Consider the following 14,289-nt stretch of genomic DNA (forward strand, 5'->3'; position numbering starts at 1 on the left):
TGGGCTGTTGGAAACATCACAGGGTAGAAGTGCAGCTGATGGAAATGTTTTTTCCATGAATAAAGAAACTGCTTAGTAATGAGAGAATAAAGAGTACAAGGAGTAGTGTCACAGCAGCTTCTCTCTGTAGATCTGTGACTATGAAATGTACTCGAGCCTCAGTACCGTGCCCCCGACCCAGGTGTAAATGGATTATTTGGTCTGCGAAGTCAAAGAGAGCTGAACGCAGGGGTGGCCACGCTCTTGCCGGGAGCAGGTGGGCTGCAACTGCATGCCCCTGAAAGGTCTGGGGTGGGATTCTGACCCTGCGAGGGGCAGAAAGCAGAGGCACTGTGGGTTATCCTGATCAAATTCCTTTGTCGCATTGCTTTTCCTGCGTCCTTTAGTTTCTCTTACTGTGGTCACCACCAAAAGAATTAGTGTCCCAAACCAGGGCAGCGGTTTGGGACATTCCCCAAAGGGGGAGGCTGTCCCCTGAGCCAGATCGGCGTCAGAGGCGCAGCTCCCACAACAACCAGGAATGAACAATCTGCCAGTGTGTAACATCCCACCTAAAAACATGGCTGAGTGATGCGTGGCGGCGATGGGTGGCCGCACACAGGGGTGCTTCCCATGTCCTCCGGCAGAGCTGGAGCTACTGCTGCGTGTCAGAGAAGCTGCCAGGAAACCTTCCTGTGCAAGTGACAGCTACAAGTAGCGCAGGGGGGATCCGGACACCTGGGACAGAAATGAAGGGCTCAAAACTATCACGTCCCTCATCTACAGAATATGTCCTCCACAAGGCCCTGGAGACTCCTGCGAAGGTTTTGTAGGGTAATGCAGATAAAGCCCCAGCCAGTATTCTGAGAATATAGAGGGAAATTAAATACCCACCAGAGGAAAAGAAGATAAAAAATGAGACGTTTTGACAGGGCTGCCAGATTGTGTGGCAGGAGGGTTAATTTTTCTTGAAACTGCCATTTCATATTCCCTTTCAGACAAGCTGAATTACACAGTACTGGTTGCTGGAGGAGTAGCATAATTTTCTTCAGAGAAATAATGACAGGGTACTTAAAAAGCAAGTGAATGGATGGCTAAAGTATCGGGCATAGACTTAAGAAACTGAGGCTGAGACCTCACCTTTGCTAGACACTCCTTTTGTGACCTTGGGCTGGTCATTTAATCTTCCTATGTCTTATTTCCATGCCAATAACACGGGAATAATATCTGTTCTTTCTCTGACTTGCTTATTTAGACTGCAAACTCAGGATTTACAGCTGCATTTTCTGTTCTTATAGGGCAAGAAAACCAAAGAGCTTCAATTCATGCTAAGGTATCTGAGGCAACCATAATGTACAACGTAGATAATAGTAAAAGGGCTTGGATATATGGTTTGGAACGTTTTTAGCATGAAAGGCTCCAGAGTTCTTAATCCATTGTTCCATATCTCTTCCCTCAAAATATGGAGAAGTTTGGATCTGTGCTAAGAATTCCAAAAGCATATAGATAATTTAAGAACAAAGTCGATGCTGATTTATTGAATCCCCAAGTTGCTTCTGAAACTGTAAGCATATAATTTAGGTGCCTGCAAAATTTTCTGCAAGGTCTTTGTGCTCGGTCTGTCGCTGCATTAAAGGTTAGTAGCAGATTGAGTCAAGATCCTTGTTTTTTCAAAACTTAAATATAGTCGTGCAGGCAGCCATCTACGAAGTTTTTGTCAATCTCTTCAGCTTTTGGGGGTTTATCTGATTTCCACAAGTCAGAGGAAGATGGCTTCTTGCTGCTAGGTCCAGCGAAGACAAGATATTCTATACGGTTAAGCAACTACATGAGACATTTGCTGTACAAAAGGGACAATTCTAAAAATAGCGAGAAATGGCACCATGACATTAGCAGGAACAATGACCCAATACCCAACTTGCTGCAGGGGCTTTTGTCCTATAACTACCTTCATCATTATGGCTTGTGATGACATTATTTTCTGTGCTTATATGGGCCATGAGGCCACAGCTACCTGGAAGGAAGGATTTTGATCAGCCTGCAGAAGATGAACAAGCGGGAGAGGCATGTTGGGTAACACTAAATCAATGTAGTTTCATTTATATTAGACACCAGCCTGGCAATTTCAACGTTAATGGCTGCACTGCTGCCCTCTGAATTTTTGTAGATTTAATATATCAGTGGGGGAGTAAAAGAGACGGGGAGCATGAGTCGTTCTTGCCTATGATACATGGATCTTTTCTTTCATGCATCATCAAAGGACGGCGATTTGTACCGCTCTTAAATCCTTCTGGCAATAGATTTCCTGGGATAAGCGTTGCTCTGCTCCTGCCTCACAGATTATCTAAGATGATAATAGCAATAGGATCTTTGGATCCCTCCCTCTCGCAAACGGAAAGGACAAAAGACTGGTTCTGAGGCAAACGGCAAGGCAGCAAGGGCATCAGACTTGGACCTAAGCCTTGGGCTCAGTTTGCTTTTGTGGAGCCACCAACTGCTTTTGTGTGTTTTGGCAAGCCATCACCGCCGTCCCCTGGCACCCTTCTCCTGGGTAACGCGTGGCTACCTCGTAGCAGTCCTGACGGAATAAGGTGCTCAAACACAGACCTCTAGATAGACAAAGAACCGAGTTAGCCTTTTGCTAACTCTTTCCAAAACGCAAGAGTCACTATTTCCTTTTACAGAGGTACCGAATAGGGCAGAGACCGGTGTAAGGAGTTGCAACAGGTCAATAGACATGTAGGAAATAGAACCTGGGAGTCCTGACCACTGTTCAATACCCACTGCAAACAAAGAAGTATCAGGACCCACTAAGAACCTGGACGTTATTGACTGGCTTCAAGGACTGTGAAGTATGTTTGTAAACTACAAAGCACAGAGATTTGGAGGCCAGTGGACCGTCTCCACCTTGTAGACATCTGCTGAAGTCTGTTGTGGTGCTCTGCTGCACCAGCCCTACAGCTAATTGTCCAAGTAGAGTTCTGTTTGCAACCTAAATGACCCAGTTGAAGGTAAATCCGAAAGGACTTAGGTTCCTAAATCACGTATGCCATAATCACAGTGTGCAAAGCTGAGCGCATCCTGTTTAGCTTAAAAAAAAGAGAGAGAAAGAAAATGCTCAACAGCACCAATAACCCAAATTGAAGGTGTTTCAGTACTTACATTTACCACTGGCCTCAGCAGGATTCAGGAGTTTCATTTTCACACTTAAATACCTTTGAGAATAGAGGCTCTGGGTGGTATTGAAAATTTGCCCTTTTCATGTTTTAAAACCCTGTTGGAAGCAAAAAGGGCTAGACTGTGAAAACAATCCCCTCGGGGCATCAAGGTACAAGCAGAGTCTCCCAGCACCCCGCAGACCTCCGTGCTCTCAGCAGCTGGTGTACGAGCCCTAACCCTGCCACAGAGCTGCTGTGGGGTCTCTGAGCGAGACGCTGAACTTAATGATTGTTGATTTCTCTGTGAAATTGCGTTGAAGCTAAAGCAGGTGAGTGCCGTGCTCAGGGAGGGCTGTGCAGGGCTGCAGGATGAGCACCACGGCTTGGTTCTTCACGGGCACTACTGCTGCACCACTCGGAGCCCAAACGTGGTGAACTTCAAGGGGATGCAAACTGAGGAGCAGAGTAAGTCACAGTATGACCTCCAGCATATCAGAGCACTTAAATACATACTTAGCTTCCAGGTCCGGAGGAGCTGCATCGCAGACAGGGCTCTTGGTGGGCAGTGGGACCCCTGCTCCGTGGCACAGCCCGTCTCCGGCCAGCGAGGGTGCAGGTCTGTGCTGTATGGCAGGCTATGATTTGTTGTCACCTTTTTAAATGAGAACAACAAAATCACTAGTCTTCCACACAGAGCCAGACCACCAAGAGCAGCACTTCCTCCTCGGGGACATCCCCCTGCATGTCTTCTGTTGACGTTCCTCAGTTGTTATCACTCTTGTGATGCTTGCTTCTCATTTCAGGGATGGATGCTGCCCTTTGCAGTGGGGAAAAAAAAAAAAAAAAAAAAAAAAAAAAGCAGTATTCTTTGTGAGACCATGTCAAAGCTTACTATAATTGTCTGTCCAATTTTGCAAATGTACCTGTGAGTTCCTGCTCCATTTTCTCACTCGGGAGACTCTACATGCCTATAAAAATTTGCATAGTGTTTTTTCAGGGATATCAGGGCTCAGCAGGTCTCCTTTTTCCTTTCCCTATGATAAACTTCTCCAGGAGTGCTCTGTCAACCTGTCTGTCTCCCAGTTGTATTTCAGTCTCACTGAAATAAGCAAATGCAATATATACTTGGGAATGCTAGAGAAAAGGAATCAGTTAGCAAAGAAAACAATAATGATAGTGCTGAGTTTCCTGGAATCCCACTGAGACACTGATTTAAGCAAGAAAAACAACACCTTTTTGCTGTTTCCTTTTCTCTGAATTGGTTGATGAGCAATCTTTATTTCACCCTAGGTTTAGCTCTGCTTCCACTACCCAGCTTTTTTCTGTTAATACCTCGCATATGACATAGATAAGGTGTGAAAGGACAATGCTGGCTCACATCCATGGAAAGGATCTTATTTTATTCCTTTTGACTGCTGTTGTCTGAGTGAGGCTTACTTACCTTGGCCACTGGAATCAGACAAGGGGCGGCATCCTTTCCAACTTCAAACCAAGCCTGTTAAATGTACTTTTGTAAGCAGTTGTGGAAAAAAAAAAAGGAAAGAAACAAAAGTATCCTTCGACAGCCTCGGCTCTGCAGAGCTGCTGCCGTGAAAGGCTCCTTTCATAGAAGGAGAAAGCGTTCAGCAAAAGGAGAGGGTTTGCTGCTGCCGGCAGAGGTTGTGCCCCACGTAAACTCACAGGGAGCAGTCCGGTCCCTCCTGCCCTCCCTCTCTCCTGCTTTTCTTTTTTTTTTTTTTTTTTCTTTTTTTTTTTTTAAACATATGTGCTCTCTGTGGACACTTTAATCAAACTCCAGATGGGTTGTTTCAATCTGGGGATTTGAGCCGCTGAGGAGATAACAGTCCATTGTGCCAGCCTAGGTAGCAGGCGTGTTTGTGATAGCTAGAGCTGATACGGGGAGATGTCCAGGTGGTCTTATTTAACAGGGGGTATTAGTGATACTGCCATTGTCCAGGAAATCAGATAAAACAGCGGTCCAGGTGTTACCCTACACCGTGTTTGTGTAATGACATTGCCAACTGCTGATTATTACCTACATTAAAATACAGATCAAACACTGCAGAAGGGTGCTATTTTCTTGGACAAGATTGCCAGCACCCCCAGACTTCCTGGGGTTGCACCGCTGAAAGCGCAAAATTTAATCTGAATATAAAATGGAAGAGTAGCAAGCATGCACTCCTTGCTCATGCTGAATATAGCTTTACTCTGACACATGCCCATGCCTGGCCTGGGCTTGGATTTCCTAAACAAAGGTATTTCCTCTAAACTGTTGTGTATTTTCCTCTCTGCCCTGCCACAGAGTGCTCTCAAATGAAAACACTTTGGGGGGATGAGACAATTTTTAGAAATAAACTGCCCAGGACAATTCAGTATTCTGCTAAGGATAATTAGAAGAGAGAACGAATTGTAAAGATGAATGAACTTGAGAGAGAGGGAAGATAGCTTGGGAAGTGCTAACCTGGACTGTAATTTCAAGTGACAAGAACACTTCACAGTCCTGGTTTTGAAACAACGCTGCCCAGCACAGCGATACACCAGGTTCAGGAAGGGTTTTGCCACAAATTATCGCCAGATAATCACATAGTGATCAAGACAGAAGAAGTAACTGCTCAGCTTGAGCAAGGGATGAGGTCCTCTGCTGGTTTTATGCACGCGCATTCCCTTTTTGGAGCAAAGTATTTAGTAGGAAACATAAATTCCAGGCTCAGAGGTGTGCGAGACTTTCGTCTAGACTTCAGGTAGCATGATCTGTCTCCACAGGGCCATGTTTCTCAATGTGATATTTTGCAGGATAGGATCTGCCACTTCGAGTTTGTCCCAGAAATTTCAGCAATGTGGAAGATTATGGCTCCTTGTAACGCTGGCAGATGAACCCCATGGCGCTGAGAGGCTGCTCTAGTGTCTTTGTAATTGTTTATATAGATAGGATCTAAACTTAGCTACAGAACATGGTGAAAAAAAGCCTGGTTAGAAAGAGTGGGGATTCGAGAGCTTAGCCTCCAGCTATCTTAGAAGAGGTTGGCTCATCACGGAGAGATCCCCAGCTGCACTTCCAGGCTGTAAATTAAACAAACAGTATTTCCTGTATACCAGACCACAGGGATGGTAGAAAGAACAGTTGTGGCCTTATTGCTGTTATTTCCTTTGGTTTCAATTTCTGTCCTCTGCCCCCCACCTCCTTCTCAGGCTGGTGTTGCCCACTTTACCCGATTTGTTATTTATTACAATGGTATAAAGAGAGGCAGGGGGAAAAATGCTCAGTGCAAATTATATTTTGAGCTGTTGTGCTTTGCCTCTTTGGCGGATAATAAATCTCTCTGGCAATGCTCCTCTGTATAGGATTTGTCATTAAATGCAATTAAACAAACCCTGCAGGTGTCCATGATCAGGCCTGCAGCAGCCCATTCACAACTGCAATGTTATTATCATCCTGACAACAAAACACCAGATATTTCCTCAGCTCCTCTGATCGATGAGCTTGCCTGACTTGGAACTGGAGGGAGGAGAGAAGGGGGGAGCAGAGTGGTTCAAATGCTCTTTAGACTTATTGATGAGAAAGTCAAAAAGCTGCTCAGCAATCAGAGGGAAGGTGGAAAGAGAAAAAGGCAGCGGAACAGGAGGACTGAAAGGAATAAATGAGAGAGGAGTGTTTGGGAGCAAAGAGAGAAATGAGGCGATGTATCACATGGTATCCATCTACCCAACGATTTTGTTAATGCACAAGACTAGAATTTAGCAGGCAAGCGAGGTACTTTAGATATGAGTCTTCTCATGTAACTTTAGCCTGCTAACATTTAAGCTTTTAGTGTTGAGTGAGTCATGTAGGCTCCCTTTGCAGTCAGTGCAAAAATTCATCTCACCCTGAGACAGGACCTGATCAGTGGGTTGACTTGTGGTCCAGGGATATCTGTCTGTCTCCGTTAACTGCAGCCGAATGGCTGGATCAGATACCCAACTAATTGCAAATCCCATCCATAACAGCCAAAGGAATTGGCTTTTGCTGAATGCCTGTTCCTTTCTATCTTCATTCACAAGGAGACATTTTCTGGCACAGCTATCAGGAGAGCACGCTACAGAGGCACTGCTGATAGTATTTGTAGAAAGCAGGTGCAACAACATTTACACCAGAACTGTTGTGTGCTTTGACAATCGGGGAACAGGAAGAAAAGTCCTGTGGTTTATGTCCCAGGCAGCCTGCAGAGTATGAAGGTCAGGGATTCTCAGGGGACTAGCTACCAGCAAGTCCAGCGAGAGAGAAAAATTTGCAAACACCAGTCAAATTATTCTGCCAGAATGATTTGTTCAGCTCGGCCTCAGGGTGCTCTCAGGATGACCCTCTTTCTTCCTCTGATCTCACCTCAGGAATCCTACTTTAGTCCAGTTGATTTCTGGGGCACATATAGAATTGTGGTGGCAAGCGATAGCTTATATTTCTATAGCGCCTTTGCGGATGCGTGGTACCACGGAAAGCAAGCCATAGGGAGTAAATGAGTAGGCTTCGGTAGTGCGTGCGCATATGTAGAATGTAAGGGATGTTTATTTTCTTCTGAAAAAAAAAAAAAAAAGATATTGTCAGGGTCTTTGATGAAGTTTTCGTAGCCATGCCTGAAACGCCCAGTAGGGCAAACAGCATGAAACCCCTTTTAGTGGCATCGGAGATGAAGTTGGGTTTATGGCAGAAGGAGCCAGGGTTTCTGACATCAATCCGTGGTGTCTCAGGATGACAAATTTCCCAGACCGCGCATCTAGATGGCTATGCAGCACTGGTCTCTGGCTCCCTGCTTGCTAGGGCAGTCCAGATTTCTGTACCGAAGAATGTCCTCTTTCCATTACTTCTGCTCAAATACTGGAGGATTTCACTCTACCCCTTTCTGTGTCCTTCCTTCATCATTACATTGCCACTTAATCTGCCGGTTTGTGCCGGCAGCAAACCGATGTGCAATTCCCCGGCAGGCCAAGCCAGCACCAGTCCATGGAAGCCAGCAGAAGCTCCCTGTTCCTGTGGCACCACAGGACATGGCCCCTCAAGTCTGGCTGCGAAGTAATGATTCATTGGACACACCGGTGGTTCCCCAGTTGTGGTCCTTGGGGCAGTGATGGTCTGCAAGGGCATGGAAAAATCCACAGCTACCAGTATTATTTATGGATAAGTCCATTTTGCATGGCTTCACCGATAGATCCTGGGGACATTTGAGGTTACACTGGGTCAGAACAGTTGGGAGCCACGCATCTCTGCAAAATCAGCAGCCTTACCGGTGACACAGCATTGCATCTCTCTAGTTTCTTCCATTTCCCTCAGTTGCTGCCTAGACTCTGCTCTCAGGCACATCTGCCGAAATCTAGAAACATCTCTGATTTACTCCTCCCAGGCACTGTAGGATTTGTGCTGAGGTGACAAAGCCGACACAAAGGGATGTGCTCTCTTCCAAGGAAAAAAGACAAGAACTGGCATGTCCCGGCTGCCAGTCTGAGGAGCCCGGTGACTGTTAATGAGTGTCACTGGGACAGATCTTCAGCTGGCGTAAATGAGCACTAGCTGATTTTAAGTCCACAAGGACTTTAGTGGAACTATGTTGATTTACACCAGAAGAGCAGCTGGTCCAGGGCTCAGGCTGGCTGGGGAAAACCCCCTGGAGTTTCCATCAGTGGGTGTGAGAGCGGGGTAGGAGCCGGCTGCGTGCATGAAGGGCTGCGGAAAGCAAATAAGGGAAGGATGGGAAATGCACATCTTATTGGATTGACTTCGCCAACAAACACTTTTTTTTTTTCTTCTTTCCACTTCCCTTCTAGCCCACCTCCAGCAGCTCCTCACACGCTCCCTCTCCGCGCTGCTCATCTCCCTTTGTGCACCTCTTACCCGCTCTCTCCTCTCTAAACAGGTGCAGTTGCCACTCAATAGACTTTAATTACCACTTCAAGGGCTCTCACCAGGGTCTGTTGGGAGGGTGGAGATGAATTTTCCTGAGGATTATGCGTATGTCTGAGTTCTTTTTAGTCAGATGGCAATATTGCTGTCAGTCTGTATCCATTGAGAGATTGTTTCTTCATGTTGTCTCTGCTTGTGTTAACAAAAAGCAAAACTGCTGATGAAGGAAAAAAAACCCAACAAAACAACCCAGCCATTACCTGGATTAATTATCAGGACAGCAAATCGGTCTAACGAAAAATATTATGGACAGTTTTAAAAAAACCCAAGGGGTCTCAGCTGGGCTTCTACAACATTATTTCTGCTTGCAAATAGGCCAAATTTTCAGAAGTGGAGAGCTCAGCATCTCTAAAGATTTTTGTGGGAGACTGGGGTCTAAAAATACAAGTTGTTTTTAACCACTTTACCTTCTTTTTTGCTCCATGCTCTTCCCATCACAGCTCACTGGAGAAATGCACTGTTAATGCATTGTGCTGGTACCCCAGGGGATTCCTCCAGAGTGAACATGTCAGTTGATTTCTGTCTTCAGCACAGTTTGCCTATGATGGAGAGTTATTCCCAATGTTTAACTAGTAACAGAACATTATTTTTATTATTAAGATCCTCTTCAAAAGACAATCCTGGAGAATGCAGAGCAGAAGCTTGCATCTGTCGGATCTGCTTGAAATTGTTTGCACAGCATGTGAGCATACACTGGTGTATAAATGGAGATGCACACAGAAATGTATACACATGCTTACATGTGCCGATACATGTGCAACTGGAAAAGATGGGAGCTGGAAATGTAACAGTATCTTTTGGGACAAGGAAGATTTCCAAATATTTAAAAAATAATTTTGCTTTTGCTCAACATTAACATTTTTAATTTTTTTCATAAAAAGAAAAGCAGGAAGGAGATTGTTTTATAGCAAATTAAGCAACATTTCCTTCTGCCAAAATTGTTTGTTTTCCTAAACAAGCAATTCAGTAAACTGGGTAAACAGTGTAACCACATCTGCATTTCTGTAAATGTGTTTTCCACAGAACATTCTGGCTAGCTCCAAAACAGCTGGGCATATGCAACATCTGGGCTTCTGTTTGGCACTCTCCCCTGTACTGGTCCCCGAGCATGCACCAGTGTCCATGCCAGAGGGCAATACAGTGCCGTGCCCTGCCTCTGCTGTCCATGCAGGACAGTCTGTGCTGAGCTCTTATGCATTCATGCCACCGAGCCAGCTTGTATTCCCGAGTTAGAATCCAGGCTCCTCTTTTCCCCTGGGCATTAGTAACCACCGATGAGACCCAGACACTGGGCTGAGGTTCTTATGTGCAGTCGTGTCCCCGCACGCTGGCGGTGTTCATTTGCCATCAGCACGGCTGCCTCCGTGCGCTCCCCACCGCGCTCAGCCCTGGTGTTGGTACCTGCCGCACAAAGGCAGAAGAGGTGGAGGAAGGGTAGGTGGACAGCACTGGTGGGGATACGCTGGTAAAAAAGCAGAGTAATCACAATGGCACTGCTGCCCTAAGACATCACTGTAGTGTCTGTCTGGGGATGTTCTGTTCCTCCCTCTGCAGGCTCCGAGTGCAGCTGGGACCTGATACAGCGATGTGGTGCACGACACCGTGAGCTCGGTCTGGGACGCAGCTGCACCTCGGTGCAGGGTCCGTGACAGGAGAAGGAAGAGGCACGGTGATGCACCTACAAGAGACTTCTCCCTGTGCAAACACAGCATGGCTGTGCCACTTTCTCTGGCCTTTCTCCTCACCCTTGCTCCCATACTTCTCCACCAGGAATCCTGCAGTCCCTTCCTCTCCTATTCCTGCCTTCCCCAGCCTCTGGAGATCTGCCAACCCTCCGGATGTTCCCACTCTCTCATGTTGTGTCCTTCTACTTCTCATTGTAGCCCTTTCTTTCATCTTCTAGGATTTTAAAACCCTTCTGCCTTCATCATCTCTTCCTTCCCCCCTTCCTTTTCTTGTGCATTTTGCTTTCCAGGCCCATCTACCACATGTTGTCCTGCCATTCATGTGGGACGAGGAGGAACATTGATCACAGCCATCTCAAACCCATCTCTCCCTTTTCCCAAAGAGCCAATGAAAACGTCACCGTCACCCATGAGATAATCATCATGTTGCTCACGTCCCTTAATTGCTCTCAAAGTACACATCGAGGCTGTGGAGCCTCTTTGAAAGGCAGGTTCTGGCCTTTGGCATGTTATTGACAGGCTGTTGATAGGCCCCTTTGTTGAGGAGCAATTTTGTCCCTTTTGCTGTACAATTTTTTGGTGTTTTTTTTTTAAAGAGGGCCCTTTCAGAAAGTAGATTTTAAAAATAGAACTGAGCTTTGAATGAACAGGCACCAGACTTACTCCTGAGAAGCGGTGGCATACATGTGAGATGAGACGTAGCAGCACGTTTCATGCAAGACTCCATACAAGAAATCAAAGCTATGATGACTGATAGCTTCATCCTCGTTGCTTTTTGTTCCCTCCTCTCTTAAGACCTGGTAATTAGATGTTTACTCACAGTGTATTACTAAACCATGAGATGTCTTGTGTGTTCAAGTGCGTGGTCCCTGGTAAACAAGTTAGAGAAAGTTGACACTCAAGCTGTGCGGCAACCCATCTGTATCTATTAGTGATAAGTCTTTTGTTTATTTAATACCTGCTGATTAAAATGGACTAAGATTTCCTCGTCACAGCAGCCCTCCACCATCTCAAAAGCTGTACAGGTCTGGGGCAATTGCTGGTGCGCCCGCTGAAAGGGAATATTGAGAGCGGAACAAAGCACACTTGCTCTCCCGTTACTGCCGTGAGCAGAGACCCCCATTAGCAGTGCCGAGTCTATGACACACAGCTGAACAATTCTCACATCAGCTACTGACTCCTGTAGTCGACACAGGCTTTCAAGCCACCTCCTTAACAAAAATTTATTTTAACATGGCCCCCCATGTAAGCTGGGGTCCCTCTGTGGCAGATGCTTCATGTACATCTCAAGTTAACCCTGCTAAAGCCTTCAGCGTGGCTGCACAACCAGGCACCGGTCTCCACCTAAGCAGACTTTCAACACAAGCCTTAGTGAAATCTCCAGGCTATATGCAACTGAAAACCAATCCTGGTAGAAATGAAATTCTTTCCTCTCTGAAACAATGTCCTTTGGAATGATTTTGCTGTTAATGAACCCTGACTGAGCTGCTATATTTTGGAGCCACTGGTGTGCATTTTAACAAGGAGCTCTCTACGTGCGGATGTGCATCAACATAGCCAGCCCCATAATGGAAGTCTGTTCAGCATTGTAAGTCCCGCATTAAGCTGTGCCTGTAGGAACCCTGGGACATTCCACTGAGACTGCCTGGAGGTAATCACCTCTCCCAGCGTCCTGGCTGTCCCTAACCAAGTGCTCTGCTTGCATCTATTCCAGGAAACAGCTCTGGAGATTATAAAGTTTAGACCCTAATGCATTCACTAGCAACAAGGGGGGGAAAGTGCCATTTGATTATAGATGAAAAGGAAAAATGCAAGGGGCTTTGGTGTTCGGAAAAATCTCCAGCATGCTGTGATTTGGTTGTTGAACCCTGTAAGGGACTGGAAGCCCTTGAACGTCATTGTTTTCTCCAAGTCAGTTCAGCCAAATCATAAGAAATACTTGAAAAACATCATCCACCTTGAATTTGTCTTAGAATCCTGCATGATTAAAATTCTGCCACCCAGCACTTCCCATCACAGCAACCTATTTCATATGTTACATCCACTTAAACACCTATTTTTTGTGTGTGTACCAAACACACACGGCACAGGGAGCAGAACATATATGCATTATTTCAACCGGTGTATGTTACACAGAATGGAGGCCATTCTGTTGAAATTTGGGAAAAGGAGTTCTTTCATGGCCATTCCCTCATCAATAGGCCAGTGGAAGAACTATAATGCCCATCTTCTAGAAAAAAAAAATTGGTTAATTTATTTTTTAAAGTTGTGGACTCGTTAGTTGGCGTTTATTATTCTACATACCTGTGTTGCACCTTGCCAGGTTATGTAAAATCTGCGCATACCTCTGTCGCCAAACACACCTTCATCAGCACGTAGCAAGAACTGCGCTAAAATAAAACGTTGGCTGAATTAGATGGAGCGGATTAGAAAGATGATAAAAGATAAGCTGGGAGAAAATAAGACGATAAATAGGTCTGGCAAGATAGATGGATAATCTTCCTCCCAGGCCAAACATGACAAGATAATAACCTTTTTCTTCTCTCTAATTCCATTTGCTCTTGGATCTCCAGAGCTTTACGGATATCACTTAATTTGGTCTTCTGTTCCCCCTGTGAAATGAGTATCACGATGTCCATTTCTACAGAAAAGGGACCTGAGCGGCATTACTTAGGAATAGGTATAAGTTTAAGGTTAGGATTGGGAAAATCAGCCAAAGTGTTCTCGTTTGTTGATTTGCTTCTTAGCTTTCACTGTGCCTCAGGCAGTACGGTACACCAAAGACAAGCTGGTAAAATCAGAGTGCTGCAGCCACCACCTTGCAGCTCACCTCTGCCACACTGTTTGCACAGCCCACGCAGAGCAGAGAGAGTCTTGTTCTCTCCTTCAGAGCATGTCCCTGTTCCTGTCACCAGCTGGGGACAGTGCCTGTTGCAGGAGCCAGGTGATGTTCACAGACAGACGCAGCTGCTGCGATGGTGCAGCTCTCCAGCTCCCCGCACATGCTGGGATCCGGCGAGCAGACGGTGCACCGGGCAGTGGGATCAGGGCAACTTTCCTTCTATCCCCTACACTTTCAGAACAGGGATTATTTCTGAGCAAATCTAAACAACCTGTCTAAGCAACTGGCGAGCTCGTTAAACATTCAGGACTATGGCGGCGCTTTCCCAGTTCAGAGAGGGCTTGCCTGAGCTGTCCTTTGCTCTCCTTGCTCGGGAGAAATCCCCGTTGCTCCTGCTAGGCTCAGTGCAAGGTCTGAGCCTGCAGACAGCAAACCGTCAGGCCCTTCTCTGGAGCCTTTGCCTTCCAGAGGATGACAACTTAACCGAGTTGGAGGTCCTAAGTAAAGTTTTCTATCGCTTTGTGTCATTGATTTCTCCACATACACTGAACTGGCGACATGGAGCAACAGAATACATGATTAGACAGAATTACAGACCACAACATTAATAATTTTGTGAGTTTAACTGGAAAGATTTGCAATTGTTCTCCCTGGGAACTGTGCAATTTTCTCCTTCTTCTTGAGAGAAACTCTCCT

The 14,289-nt window shown here is 45.8% G+C and overlaps 1 long non-coding RNA gene across 1 annotated transcript; it reads right to left on the reverse strand.

The window, feature by feature from the left end:
* Positions 1 to 902: 902 nt before the first annotated feature.
* On the reverse strand, positions 903 to 3,757 carry LOC130147934 (uncharacterized). The gene is made up of 2 exons (XR_008821427.1): positions 3,142 to 3,757; positions 903 to 1,787 (listed from the first exon to the last, which is right to left on the reverse strand). It is a non-coding gene; the product is annotated as an uncharacterized LOC130147934 (long non-coding RNA).
* Between the last annotated feature and the right edge of the window lie 10,532 nt (positions 3,758 to 14,289).

Source organism: Falco biarmicus, chromosome 4 (assembly GCF_023638135.1).
Source record: "Falco biarmicus isolate bFalBia1 chromosome 4, bFalBia1.pri, whole genome shotgun sequence".
NCBI classification, from domain to species: domain Eukaryota; kingdom Metazoa; phylum Chordata; class Aves; order Falconiformes; family Falconidae; genus Falco; species Falco biarmicus.